The following is a 15,259-nucleotide window of genomic DNA, read 5'->3' on the forward strand; positions in this document are numbered from 1 at the left end:
AGGAAGGGAAAGAAGGAAAGAAGAAAGAAAGAACACAACTCGTGCTATTTCTTGTGTTTGGGACCATGTCTCTCCCCTTTCTGGCTGGCTAACTCTCAAGTTTTCCTAAGCTTAGACACCACCTTCTCAGAGGCCTCAAAGTCAGGGGGAGGGGTGGTAGTGCAGATGCCTTCTGTGTCTTCCTTGGAACTCTGCACTTCCGTCTTCCTTATTGTCATGGTCTGTTTCCCTGACTCAGCTCAGCTCCTCAGCCCTCTTCTTCCTTCTTCCTCCAGCCTTGCCTCCTACCACCCCCTTTCCCATTCTGGGACATCCAGGTGATGAAAACACATCTGCTGGACAGAGACTGCATGAGCTGGCTGCATGAGTCCTGGTGAGATAAGGACTGAAGAATGCAGCGTGTGAAGGTGCAGCTGGAATGGCATGAGCACTTGGCTTACTCATTAGTGCCACTGTCCGCAGAATGAATTGCACCACACACTGACCCACACAGGCCCAAATTCTGCCGGCATGGATGAATGAAGCCATTTCTAGCTCCATTTCATGTGGCTCCCTAATTATTTCAATAAGACTTATTTAGGACTTCCTAGTTTATTAACTCAATTAATCCTCCCAACAACTCCATGAAACAAATAGTATCCCCATTTTATAGATGAGGAAACTGACAAAGAAGTTAAGTAGTCTGCTGACAAAAAAGGTCAAACTGTAAAATATTTGAAGAGATTTTATTCAGGGCCAAATATAAGTGACAAAGGCCTGAGTCACAGTTTCAAGAGGTCCCGAGAACACGTGACCAAGGTGGTTGGATTACAGCTTGATTTTTATAAATTTTAGGGGTGTCAGAGGCATTTGAACCAGAGCAACTCCATCTTGAATAAGTGCTTGGTAAAATAAGGCTAAGACCTACTGGGCTGCATTCCTAGGAGGTTAGGCATTCTAAGTCACAGGATGAGATAGGAGGTTGGCACAAGTACAGGTCACAAAGACCTTGCTGACACAAGGATACCATAAAGAAGCTGGCCAAAACCCACCAAAACCAAGACAGCGACGAAAGTGTTCTCTGCTTATCTTCACTGCTCATTATGCACAAATTATAATGCATCAATATGCTGAAAGACACTCTTACCCGTGCCATGACAGTTTACAAATGTCATGGCAAAGTCAGGAAGTTGCCCTATGTGATCTAAAAATGGGAGGAACCCTCAGTTCCAGGAATTCCCCAGCCCTTTCCTGGAAAACCTATTAATAATCAGCCCCTTGTTTAGCATAAAATCAGGAAATGACCATAAAAGTGGCTAGCCAGCTCTGCCTACATAGTAGCCATTCTTGTATTTCTTTTTTCTTTCTCTTTCTTTCTTTTTTTTTTTTTCACATGAAGTTTCCCTCTTGTTGCCCAGGCTGGAGTACAATGGTGCAATCTTGACTCACCGCAACCTCCACCTCCGGTTCAACGATTCTTCTGCCTCAGCCTCCCGAGTAGCTGGGATTACAGGTATATGCCACCACGTCAGCCTAAGTTTTTTTGTATTTTTAGTAGAGATGGGGTTTCTCAATGTTGGTAAGGCTGGTCTGGAACTCCTGACCTCAGGTGATCCGCCCACCTCAGCCTCCCAAAGTGCTGGGATTACAGGTATAAGCCACCGCGCCTGGCCCATGGCCCATTCTTTTATTTCTTTTCTTTTCTTTTTTTTTTTTTTTTTAATGGGGTTTCACCATGTTGGTCAGGCTGGTCATGAACTCCTGACCTCAGGTGATCCGCTCGCCTTGGCCTCCAAAGTGCTTGGATTACAGGCGTGAGCCACCACGCCCGGCCCCATTCTTTTATTTCTTTACTACTCTAATATACTTGCTTTCACTTTACCCTATGGATTCGCCTAGAATTCTTTCTTGTTTGAGATCCAATAACCCTCTCTTGCAGTCTGGTTCAGGACCCCTTTCTGGTAACAGGGGGACAGAAGCTGCAGACAGACACCAATCCATACATGCAACGTGTACATTAGTTCAGTCTGGAAGGACAGACAACTGGAAGCAGAGAAGGGTGGGTAGGGGCTTCCAGATCATAGGCGGATTCAGAGATTTTCTGATTGGCAATTGGTTGAAACAGTTATTGTCTAATGAACTGGAATCAATAGAAAAGAATGATAAGATAAGGTATTGTGTAGACCGAGGTTCTTATCTAGGTGAAGCCTCCAGGTAGCAGGCTTCAGAGAAATAGATGGTAAGTATATTTCTTATCAGACCTAAAAAGATGTCAGACTCTTGGTTAATCTCTGCTAGATCAGGAAAAGACCTGGAAAGGGAAGCGAACTCTCTACAGAATGCAGATTTTCCCCACGAGAGACAGCTTTGCAGGGCCATTTCAAAATATGCCAAAGAAATGTATTTTGGGATCCAAGTCACAGCACCAAAAAAAAAAAAAGGATTTTGGGGTAAAATGCTTCTCTTTCTTTCAGGGCCCACTGTCATGTGATGCTGTACTAGAGTCGGTTGGAATTTGGTATCTTATTGCTACAAAGAGCCTGTTTCGTCAGTCTTATGATCTCTGTTAAGGTTAACGATGTTGAGTTGTGCTTGAATTCCAAAGGGAGGGGGTATAAGGAGGCAGTCTGACCCCTTCTCCCCATCATGGCCGGAACTAATTTTTCAGGTTTATTTGGAATCCCCTTGGTGGAGAAGAGGAGTCCATTTAGTTGATTAGGGGGCTTAGAATTTTACTTTTGGTTTACATGTCCAACATGGCAGAGCTAGGATTTAAAGCCAGGCAGTCTGACTCTGAGATTTGCCCTCAGGCGGCACACCCTGAGGCAGCTGGTACGAGGAATTTGAGGCCAGCTCTGGGAAGCTGCAGATGGTGCTGTGAGTGTATTTGCCTGCAGGTCCATCACCTGATTCCTGGCCTCTGTGGGCTGGCCTTGTTCTCCCAGGTGCCTCCAGGGAGCTAGGGTCTGGCCTCAGTCATCTTACAATCCATGACATAGGGCGACGGCTGGTGCCCCTAACTCTGAATTTCACATTCTCTGGGAGGGCCTGGCTTTGCTTGAGTCACACAGCCACTGTGCTGTTTGTTACGAAGAGCCTGTTTTGTCAGTCTTATGATCTCTGTTTTAATGCTAATGCTGGTGAGTTATACTTGAACTCCAAAGAGAGGTGTGTTTGGGGGAGGGAGGTGGAGGTTCAACTGTGAGTCTCACAGAGGGGTGTACTTGCCCCAGGAAGGGCAGGGGGAGACAATGTCCTCACATCCCTTCCTCCCCTACCCCTTTTTAAATTCAATCCCAGAGGCTTCCAGTTGGGATGTGGAGGGGAGATGGCCTGAGCTATCTGTCTTTCCAGCCTGGTCCAGAGGCATGGGAACCTGCTAGGTGAGGGAAGGATCTCCTAGGCAGGAAAAGTGGCCTCTGCCAGCATCTTATTCTGCTTAGGCTGCCATAAAATATCACAGACTGGGTGGCTTACACAAAGGATGTTTATTTTCTCACAGTTTGGAGGCTGGAAAGTTTAAGATCAAGGTCTGGCAAGGTAGGGTTCATTCTGAGTCCTCCTCTTGCCTGTAAGCAGCCACCATATGGCAGTGCTTGCGTGGCCTCTGAGTGCTGGGGCAGAGAGAGAGTGGGCACTTGAGCATGAGAGCTCTATGATGTCTCCTTACAAGGCCCCGAATCCTGCCAGGTTAGGGCCCCAACTTTACGGCCTCATTTAACCTTAATTGGTTTCCATAGAAGCCCCATCTTCGAGTACAGCTAGTGCTCGACTTACGACCACGATTGGTTCTGACAGACCGGTCGGAACACGATTTGGTCGTAAGTTGAGTAGGCTATATGTACAGTTGAAATGGTGCACACAGAGATGGTAGTGCTGCCGGAAGCTGGTCCGCACTGTCGTATGCCCAGCTGGGCAACGTTTGCGCTGCCAGACGCGGAGCAGTCGTGGCTAGTGGTTGTGGTCATAAAGTCGAATGGTCGTAAGTTGCATAGGTCGTAAGTCGATCAATACCTGTACAGCCACACTGTGGATTAGGACATCAACACAGGAATTCTGAAGAAACAAACATTTTGTCCCTTCCTTCCAGGAAAGCCTCAGAGGGGCAGTGACTCCACTTAGCCATCCGCCTCCACTCGTCCATCCTGCCCTCCATGTGGGCGGGCCACACTCCATGCATGCCTCATTGGGGTAGGCATTCCTGGCTGCAGGTTTCAGTGGAGGATTGGCCCCCAGAGGTAGAATCCGCAGTCTGGGTGGGCTGGCATCACCAGGCTCAGCAGGTCCAGTGCTCACACCCCTTCCTCCAAACACAGGGTCCTTACCCCAGGCAAGACCTTCACCATGTTCCAAGTACAAGCTATTGTTGTGTTGTTATATGTAAATTTTCAGTGCCACAAAAGAAGTATAGCTCAAATATTAATTTTCAAAGCAAGGCAATTTACTTCTATAGAAGGGTGTGTATCTCACCGATAGATCAATGGCAAGTGCACACCTGAACAGGGGAGGAGAAGAGCTTCTTATTCCTGATGCCACCCCTACTGCTGTGTCGTTCCCCTGTTGGCTAGGGTTAGACTGCACAGTCTAAGTTAATTCCGATTGGCTATTTTAAAGAGCAAGGATGTGAGCCAGAGTGGCTGGGTGAGTGGTTTGGCAGGAAAAACAGTTACAGCAGAGCAGGTACCTGGGGATGACTCAGGACAAAGCAGGTGACTGGGATGAGTCAGGACGAAGCAGGGGACCAGGGGAACAAATGTGAACTACTGATTAGAACTGGTGGGAAAGTTGTTTACCGAAACTAGAGGTAAGGGGCCACAGAGAACAAGGAAGTTAAACTTTAAAATGGAGAATTAAAGAATAACAGAGCTGAACATACTGACACATTGATTCTTTGAAGAGAAACTTGGAGTTCACTATATCCAACAATCCCCCATCTTCAGACTTCCTTAACATGCCTTGGCTTAGCTGTTCTGCTAGCCCTTTGACAGCATTCCCGGTGTAATTAATAAACTGCTGCTGATTATAATAGATGTAATTTATTTATTTGTAAAATTATTTTTATTTTTATTTATGGTCAGCAACTTGAATTCAAATATACTCCAAGATGTAATTTATTTAATTTACATTTTTATTAGTTGTCACCTATGAAAATATTGACCTAAATCCTGCAACTATTTGATCTTGGGCTTTACATTTATTTGGTAATGCCAACAGTGTTTATATAAACACGGTAGTTAAAGGACCCAAATGAGGTACTTCTTTTTTTAGATTTTTCTTTTTTTTTTTTAATTGTGTTGACAGAATGTTAGGGTGAAAGGGATGGCCAACTGAACTAGAGCAGGAGTGCTGCTCTAATTACTTGGCAGAGTACCCAGCCATAGTCCCCTGCAATACCACCACACATCTGCTTGGGGAAGAACAAGGGCAGACTGACTGGTAACCTCCTGAAAAGGCTTGGTCTCACTGCACCCTGTTAAGTCTTCAAGGAATGTCAACTTTCCCCCTGCTGTGAAAGGCACGGGATGAAGTTAACCTCAGGAGCTGGAGGCCGGGTGGCCCTCAAAGGATGACCTGCAGGGCTCTTAACCTCAGGGAACAACGGTGAAAGAGTTTTACATGACTCATCGCCCCAGGCTGTGGGGTTCTGGGAGAGAGCTATCATGCAGCTCATCCCTGGTCGGTGAGAGGACCACCCAAGTGGAAAGGGGACAATCTGGGTCTCTGGCCTGCTTGTCACACAAGTGTAACTGTCACTCTTAGCATGTGAATAGAATATATAATCTGGCTGGGTGTAGTGGCTCATGCCTGTAGGTCAGGAGTTCAAGACCAGCCTGACCAACATGGTGAAACCCTGTCTTTATTTAAAAAAAAAAAAAAAAAAAAAAAAGAATAGAATATCTAATCCATTCCAGCCAAGCATCTGCATCCTGAAACTCTGTTTCAACTGCTATAGTTTGTTCTAAACTTTTAATCTTTGCAACAACTACTTTGGTTTTATCATTAGGTAGATAAGAAGAGGTTTGGTTAGCAGAAAACTTAGGAGAAGGGGGTGCAGGAGGTAAGGAAGCAATGAAGCATATTTCAAAGGATCCTATGGGGTCCTTCCCTGAGACTTCTGCTCCTATACCATAGAAACAGCTTAATGAAGGGGAAGAACTCTGCAGAGCAGAGATGGTAATCTGTACCGATTACATTGGTTTAGCTGACAGTGGGGAGGGGTAACTCTTTAAGTAAAATGAATATCTGGTTTTAAGAGACTGCAAGTACTAGTTGGTGTGGTCCATCCTTGCTCTTTAGTATTTTATAGAGCATTGGACCAACATTGGCAGAGAAGCTCTGTTCTAGGAGAAGATTTCCAGTTTATACTGGAATCTTTGTCAAACTCTTCTCAAATGAACTTATTCCAGTTTATATATATATATATATATATATATATATATATATTTTAGTCTGAGGAGAGTTAGGAAGAATAAAGATACTTTTCTGAAGTGGAGAGTTGCCTCTGACTTGGCAAGTCTCCACAGGGTATAAAAAGGGAAGCATCAAATGTAATAGTTTGAGGTGAAATTGACTTGGTTACATTAATAACTAGGTGTTCAGCAATAGGGCGAGGAAAGAAGAAGGAGTAATAGAATAGATGAAAGAGAGATTCTTCTTAGCTTCAGTTTGGTAGGGTTTTCCCGTGGACTGTAGCCCATGACTCTGGAGGGAGTGGCGCCTTCTTGACTTGGGTGTGATGGTGGCGGGTCCATCATTTCTTTCTGCTGTCCGGATTGCAGTTTCAGTAGTTAGGAACACCAGGCAATGTCCTTCCCAGGCCGGTTTGAGCTTTTCCTTCTCTCCAACTTTTGACAAGGATGTGGTTCCCAGTCTGATGTTGGTGTGTTAGAAGCTCCAGGGGTAGCACCTGTGCTAAAAGACCTTTAGTTCGGAAGGAAGGGAAAGTGGAACATTAACCAAGTATATAATTTCTGAGAAACTGATTTTTTGTTTCAGATATAGAGAGATCAGTAGTAGAATGTAGATAAGGCAATTCATAAAGCATCTCATAAGGGGACAGGCCTATGTCTTTCGGGGAACAGTTCAGACTCTTAACAGGGTAATAGGCCTTTCTACTTTCCCTGATGAAGGTGGGTGCCAGGGAGGATGATATTTCCATGTCATATCCAGCACCTGGGCTAATTTCTTCATGACGTGTGCATTGCAATGAGTCCTATTATCTGAATCAATGTTCTCTATTAATCTAAACTTGGGTATAATATTTTCAACTAATGCCTTGACTACATTATTAGCAGTTGTACTTGAAAAGGAAATAGCTTCTACCCAATGAGTAAGGTGATCTACTATTACTAATAAATGCTTTAGATGACCAATTAGAGGCATCTCTGTGTAATCAATCTGGATCTTTGGAATGGCTATAAGCCTGGATTCCTTCTCCTGAGGGGTAATTTTTTAATAGTTTGTTTATTAGCTTTATTACATACTAAGCAACTGTCTGTAACCTATTTGGCCAGGATATAAATTCCTATGCACCTGCTGGGTGTGGTGGCTCATGCCTGTAATCCCAGCACTTTGGGAGGCTGAGGAGGGTGAATCAAAAGGTCAGGAGTTTGAGACCAGCCTGGCCAACATGGCAAAACCCCATCTCTACTAAAAATACAAAAATTAGCTGGGCGTATTGGCACATGCCTGTAATCCCAGCTACTCAGGAGGCTGAGGCAGAAGAATTGCTTGAACCCTGAAGGCAGAGATTGTAGTGAGCTGAGATTGCACCATTGCACTCCAGCCTGGGCAACAGAGCAAGACTCCACCAAAAAATAAAAATTCCTGTGCACCCATAAACTCTGAAGACTGCATCACACATGGCTTGGGGACCCCAGAGGGTCCCTTGATGCAGATTCCCCTCATAAAGCGTTTGGATAACATTTCTCTCTGGTCTGACAAAATCCATTTTCCTTCTGAATTCTCTTTAGCACGTATTTTCATTAGTTTTTAGACCAAAGAAAGCCAAACACCATTTTATATTTGACAATGCTTTCTGTATGATTTTATACCAGATTAGCTAAACTTCACCTTTATATTAGTGTGCTATTAATGTTAAATTTTAATTAAACCTTGTAGACATATTTATCCAATTTAATGTCCAACCATAAAGTAAGATTTTTCTAGACTCTTTTTAACCCTATATAATTTTTGTTAAAGAGCAGGTTAGTGCAAAAACAAACAAACAAAACACAAAAAACAAAAAAACTGTTGTGCTTTTCTTTTATTGTCCAGTTCACAGAAAAACTGGATGATACCACTTTAACTTTAGTCAATATGTTTACACACAGAATTTCCTTTATAATTAATATTTTATAACTTGCTTAAACCTTCAAAACAAAATGTTTTTTAACTTTTTTCTAATGTAGGTAAAAATCCACATTCTTTTTTTTTTTTTTTGAGACGGAGTTTCACTTTTGTTACCCAGGCTGGAGTGCTATGGCGCAATCTCGGCTCACCGCAACCTCCGCCTCCTGGGTTCAGGCAATTCTCCTGCCTCAGCCTCCTGAGTAGCTGGGATTACAGGCACGCGCCACCATGCCCAGCTAATTTTTTGTATTTTTAGTAGAGACGGGGTTTCACCATGTTGACCAGGATGGTCTCGATCTCTTGACCTTGTGATCCACCCGCCTCGGCCTCCCAAAGTGCTGGGATTACAGGCATGAGCCACCGCGCCCGGCCCAAACTGTTTCTTTAATAGTTTTACATTCAGGAGACCTAATTACTTTTAAATCACACAACATTTCTTGCATAAATTCCCTTTTATAACATATTTATTGACTTTCACAGATGATCTTCGACATGCCTCAACTTTCTGACTTGTTGTAAACATTCCTTTCTTTAAACACCAGTTAATTTATTTTAGGATAAGAATTTACCATATAGGATTCTTTTAACATAAATTCTCCCTCTTTTTTTTGTGAAAGATGATAACTGTTCTTTTCCAAAGCAGACTTTCTTCATATCTGCAGACTAGACTGCCTAAGGCCACAAGATTAGAAGTTAGGATAACACATGTTATACTTTTAGCAAACTTTACTTTTGTTGAAAACCTTGTAAATTTGAGATTTTAATTATTCTTTGCTATTAATAAGACCTCGTTTAGTCCAAATTTTTGTTTCCAAATGCATAAACCACTTCAAAGGTGTACTTAGAATTGGTATACATAGAGACAGCAGCATCCGACTAATTCCAAAATTTTTTCTTTTCTTTTTTTTTTTTTTTGAGATGGCATTTCAGTCCTGTTGCCCAGGCTGGAGTGCAGTGGAGTGATCTCGGCTCACCACAACCTCTGCCTCCCAAGTTCAAGCAATTCTACTGCCTCAGCCTCCCAAGTAGCTGGGATTACAGGCATGTGCCACCATGCCTGGCTAATTTTTTGTATTTTTAGCGGAGATGGGGTTTCTCCATGTTGGTCAGGCTGGTCTCGAACTCATGACCTCAGGTGATCCAGCAGCCTCGAGCCTTCCAAAATGCTTGGATTACAGCTGTGAGCCACCACACCTGGCAATCCTAAAATTTTCTAAGTTCTTGTTTAGTCTCCAGCAGAGGCATGAATATTGTTGCCCTCAATCCATTCAAGCTCAGTTTTTCATTTACCTTTGCTAATTAAATGACTTGTTCTAATATTTGACTAAATAAATTTGGAAACTTCGTAAACTGTTGGGGTAAGACTGTTCATTGGTATTTCTGTTTTTGACCAGACTGAGGGTCTTTTCACTCAAAGGCAAATAGGTCCCAGCTGTCCTCTGCCAATGGACAAACCCAGAAGGCATCTTTTAAACCTGTTACTGTAAACTACTGGTGACTGTAATAGTATAAGGGTTGGGAACAACAGGGTTTAAGAAGCCCATCACAGAGAAGACCTTCGATTATCAGTTATAGGTTTTAAATTTACTCTGGCTTTTAAAGGAATAGGGCATGCCGATTTCTCTTTACTACTTTTATCTCTCCCTTTCTCTCGCTCTGTCTCTGACTCTTGGTCTCTCTTTTTCCCTCTGTCTCTGTGTGATATCCTCTGTTGTCTCTGTCTTTCTCTCTCTAATATATTTTTTAGAAGCTCTTCTATAAGCATACCTTTCTAGTTCTCTATCTTTTGTAATTTCTTGTTAATATTCAGCCAATTGTTAGTGACAAAATGAAGTTCTAGCATGCCCTACCCAAGAGGATCCTTGAGACCTAGAACAGCATATTTTCTCATTTGTTCCTTTAATCTGTTTAAAAAATCTTATAGGTCCTTTCCTTTGCAGCATATCAAATGTTCTGGTAAGATTCTAGGTTCAGGGTACTGATTTTATTTTATTATTTTTTTCTAAAGATGGGTCTTCACCATGTTTATCAGGCTGGTCTTGAACTCCTGACCTCAGGTGATCCGCCTGCCTTGGCCTCCAAAGTGCTTGGATTACAGGCGTGAGCCACCACACCCTGCAGAGTACTGAATTTTTAATCCCCTTTATTATTAATTCCCTAAGATTATGCATATTTTCTTGGTGGGCTGTGTTGATATCGTTCCATCAGGGGTCCTGGGCGGGAAATTTTTCATTCACGTTAGGAAGGTTTTGGCCAGGGTGGTGGTGGTGTGTGTTCATGTTCCTAGGCTCCCATAGCAGCTCTACGGATTATGCCTCTTTCGTTCCATGAAGAGAGGGGAGAGGGAAGTTCTGAGTAGCTTTTTTACATTGCTCTATCTCGTGCTGAAGTCCTTTCAGGGAAGGGTAGTCAGGCTGGTAGTGAGTGGGCTCTTGGGATGATTCCCAGGAGGCAGGGTTGTAAGGAGGGAAACAAGGATAGGAGAAGGGTCTGGGACAGCAGCTGCTTTTTCTTGTTTTTGGTCCTCTCATTATTTTTCTAGTATTTTAACATTAGGCCTAGGGGATTATTAGGGAGGACATTATTGAGGCTAGCTTTATCCTTTTTATCCCTTACCTTACTTGAGGAATTTCCCATTTTTGGGGTAAGGCTCAATTTCCCTTAACAGAAATTACTCGCATTTTGGGGTGAGGCTCAATTTCCCTTGCCAGAAATGTCTCGCCTCCCTTTTTATTTATTTATTTATTTATTTTTATAAAGATGGGGTTTCACCATGTTGGTCAGGCTGGTCTTGAACTCCCGACCTCAGGTGATCCTCTGGCCTTGGCCTCCAAACTGCTTGGACTACAGGAGTGAGCCACCATGCCTGGCCTTGCCTCCCTTTTTTTTTTTTTTTTTAACCCCCAAGAATTCCCGACCAAGGAATACTTCACTGCCCCGACCCCTGGTGGCTTCTCTCACTTTGGTATGTCCTGGCCAAGGAATCATGCCCCCTCTCCCCACCCTGTGGCACTTTTTACCTTGGTCCATCCTGACCACCAAGAAAATACTTTGCCGGCTCTTGGGCATTTCCTTCCTTTGTCTGTGCACAGATTTGCATGGCAGCTGCAGTATGTGAGGATCCTTTATCCCATGTTACTGGCCAGATTCTTTCAGCATTGCTGAGAGTCTGGGTTTATTCCTTGCACCAGGTGGGTCCTGACTTCTCATTCCCGGGGCCTCTGCAACAAAGCAGTGGAGGGGTACCTCCTTATGAGAGAGAACCAGAGACCACCCCAGAGGGGAATGGGTCCCCGTATAAGTCACCGATTGTTAAATGTAAATTTTTGGTGCCACAAAAGAAGTAGCACTCAACTATAAATTTTCTCAGCAAGACAATTTACTTCTATAGAAGGGTGTGTATTACAGACAGAGCACTGGTGAGCACACACCTGGACAAGGGAAGGGAAAGTGTTCTTATTCCTGAGGCAGGTAACCCCTACTGCTGTTTTGTTCCCCTACTGGCTAGGGTTAGGACCACACAGCCTAAGCTAATTCCCCTCGGCTATTTTAAAGAGAGCAGGGGTACAAGTATGAGCAGCAGGGTGGGTAGTTTGGCGGGAAGGACAGTTAGGAACAGGTCAAAGCAGGTGACCAGGACAACAGATGTGAACTACTGGTCAGAACTGGTGGGAAAGTTGTTTACTGAAACTATCGGCAAGGGACACAGAGAACCAGGAAGTTAAACTTTAAAATGGAGAATTAAAGAATAAGAGAGCTGAATAAACTGACATATTGATTCTTTGCCTGACTGAGTGAGACTCTGTTGAAAGAAAGGAAGAAAGAAAGAAAGAAAGAAAGAAAGAAAAAGAAAGAAAGAAAGAGAGAGAGAGAAAGGAAGGAAGGAAGAAAGAAAAGAAAGAGGAAGGAGGTAAGGAAGGAAAGATGGAAGGAAGGAAGGGAAAGAAAGGAAGAAAGAGAGGGAAGGAGGGAGGGAAAGGAAAGAAGAAAGGGAGAGAAAGAAAGGAGAGAAAAGGAAGAAAGGAAGGAAAGGAAACAAGGAAGAGAAGAAGAGAGAAAGAAAAAATCTTTTGAATAAAATGGTCTGTTTAGATAGAGATAAATCTATGAACTATTAGAAAATAGTTAGCTGCCGCAGGGCACGGTGGCTCACGCCTGTAATCCCAGCACTTTGGGAATACCAGGCATGCAGATCAGGAGGTCAGGAGTTCAAGACCAGCCTTGCCAACATGGTAAAACCTCATCTCTATTAAAAATACAAAAATTAAGCCGGGCGCGGTGGCTCACACCTGTAATCCCAGCACTTTGGGAGGCCGAGGCGGGTGGATCACGAGGTCAAGAGATCAAGACCACCCTGGTCAACATGGTGAAACCCCGTCTCTACTAAAAATACAAAACATTAGCTGGGCATGGTGGTGCGTGCCTGTAATCCCAGCTACTCAGGAGGCTGAGGCAGGAGAATTGCCTGAACCCAGGAGGCGGAGGTTGCGGTGAGCCGAGATCCCGCCATTGCACTCCAGCATGGGTAGCAAGAGGGAAACTCCGTCTCAAAAAAAAAAAAAAAAAAAAAAAAATTAGCTGGGCGTAGTGGCACGTGCCTGTAATCCCAGCTATTCGGGAGGCTGAGGAGGGAGAATTGCTTGACCCAGGACCGGGAGGCGGAGGTTGTAGTGAGCCAAGGTTGCGCCACTACGTTCTAGCCTAGGCTACAGAACCAGACTCCGTCTCAAAAAAAAAGAAAATATTTACCATACACTAAGTGGTTTCAACAACAGAAATGTATGGTCTCTTCTTTGGGGAGGCCAGAAGTCCAAGCAGAGGAGTGGCAGTTTTCCTGCTGATGAGGCTCTGAGCTGCGGTCCGGCCTGGGCCTCTCTCCTTGGCTTGTGGAGGCTGTTGTCTTGTCCCTGTGTGTGCCTCCGCCTCCAGATGTCCCCTTTAAGGACACCAGTCATATGGGATTAGGGCCCACCCTAACAACCTCTCTCCAAATAAAACTTAGGGGTAACCAACTTTGAGGTACGAGGGAGAGGGGGGGTTAAGACTTCAACATACGAATTTAGAGGGAGTTAACTCAACCCCTAACCCACAGACACCAACTGGTGCTGGGGGGGGGCGGGGACAGGGGTATTTTCACTCCACGGAACCCTGAATCGTTTTGATGTTGGGGTGTGGATGGGGGTGGGACTGGGGCGGGGAACTAGCTGCCAAGCAGGGCCTGGCTGCGCCTATGGGAATCCAGGAAAAACCTCTGCAAGCGGCGTGGGGTTACTAAGGGGCTTGGGGCAGGGGCGCAGCCCCCTCATCTCCTGCCAGTTGGCATCTGTCCGTTCAGGGCCCTGGCCAGCAGCCGCAAGGGCAGCTAAGGGCACGATCAGACCTCCCTAGTCTGCTGGAGGGGCGGCCTCCTTCTCGCTGCCCCTCTGTGGCCGAGTGGGTTCCTCAGACACGGGCGGGGCGGGTCCACGGCACCCACCGACCTCTCCGTGCAGGGGAAAGCCACTGTCCCCCAGCTCCCCAGGAGGTGGGGGTCCCTCCGAGGGCCGCGTGGAGGTGCCACTAGAGCCAGGGACAGGGACAGCAAGGGCAGCAGGGGCGTCCATCCACAAGGGGAGCCCTGGGGTGGGTTGCCTGCCCGCCGGGACAGCCCGCAGGGGACTTGGAGGCGCCTCAGGGATCCCGGGGCACTGCGGACGTGGGTGCAGGGGGAACTCCTTCTCGGCTCCGCCCCCACCCCCAGCTCGGGCCTTGGAAGCAGCAGCGCTGCTGGGCCGAGCCCTGGGGGCTCACATCTTAGTGCTGCTGGGAGGGCAGGATGGCCACGCCCAGGGCGCACGGCTTCACACCAATGCGGTTACACCGAACCGGGTTACCCTGGGCGCTGGATCCCAGGACACGGGGCGCGGTTACACCCGGCGCGAGGCTACAGGGGGTGCAGGGGTCCAGGGCATGCGGTTAGTCAGAACGCGGCGGGCATTGCCGCTGTGGCTGGAGGGATTGCTCCCCGTCGCCCTTTGGATGGTGGACGCTGGCGGCCTTGCCCAGCGTCCAGAGCTCCACGCAGGGGGTGGCCCAGGCACCACAGGTTCCCCGAAGCCCCAAAGCCCGGGCCGCCGGGGCAGGAGAGTTGCGTGCGGGCAACACTGGTGCACTCGGCTGCTGGTGAGGCTCCTGGGTGAGCCTGCGGGGGTCCTGGCTCCACGGGTCCCGCAGGCAGGTGGTCTTGGCTGTCTCTGGAACCCGCTGGCCACAGGAGGGTTAAGGATCAGTAGCAGGGCCTAGCCCCCGAGGAAGCCCCAAGAACTGACTGCAGGGTGGGGCCAGCCTTGAGGGGTCATCTGGAGGAGCCGAGGTCAGAGCAAAGCAGAGGAAATTGGTGACCGGAGACATTTGTTACTCTTGGGACAGGGCTGCCATTGCACTGAGTGGGCTGCTACCCCCTCCCAATCCCCCCCACCACTGCCCACCACCTGAAAGAAGAGATTACAATGAAATACAGATTCCAGATGGATTGTAGATCTAAATGTAAAAGGTAAAACTACGCTTTTGGAAGAGCTCATAGAGAAATGGTTGTATGAAGGCAAAGCTTCCTTAGGCAGAACACAAAAAGGCTAGTCATGAAGAACACGAAGGATGCATTAGGCTACACACTAGCCAGCTGCTCTTCATCAGACCAGGAAGGATGCATTAGGCTACACCCTAACCAGCTCTTCATCAGACCAGGAAGGATGCATTAGACTACACCCTAACCAGCTCTTCATCAGACCACACCGCCAAGACAGTCAGAAGACAAGCTGCAGGGTGGGAGGAGATGCTTGGCATGCACATATCTCACAAAGAATTCACAGCCAGAAGTGTAGTCTATCAGTCCGCAAGAGAAGGCAGAAATTCCCCAAGAAAAATCAGCAAATGATTGATCAGGCACTTC

Source organism: Sapajus apella, unplaced genomic scaffold (genome assembly GCF_009761245.1).
Source record: "Sapajus apella isolate SASKATOON/1434 unplaced genomic scaffold, GSC_monkey_1.0 scaffold10, whole genome shotgun sequence".
NCBI classification, from domain to species: Eukaryota; Metazoa; Chordata; class Mammalia; order Primates; family Cebidae; genus Sapajus; species Sapajus apella.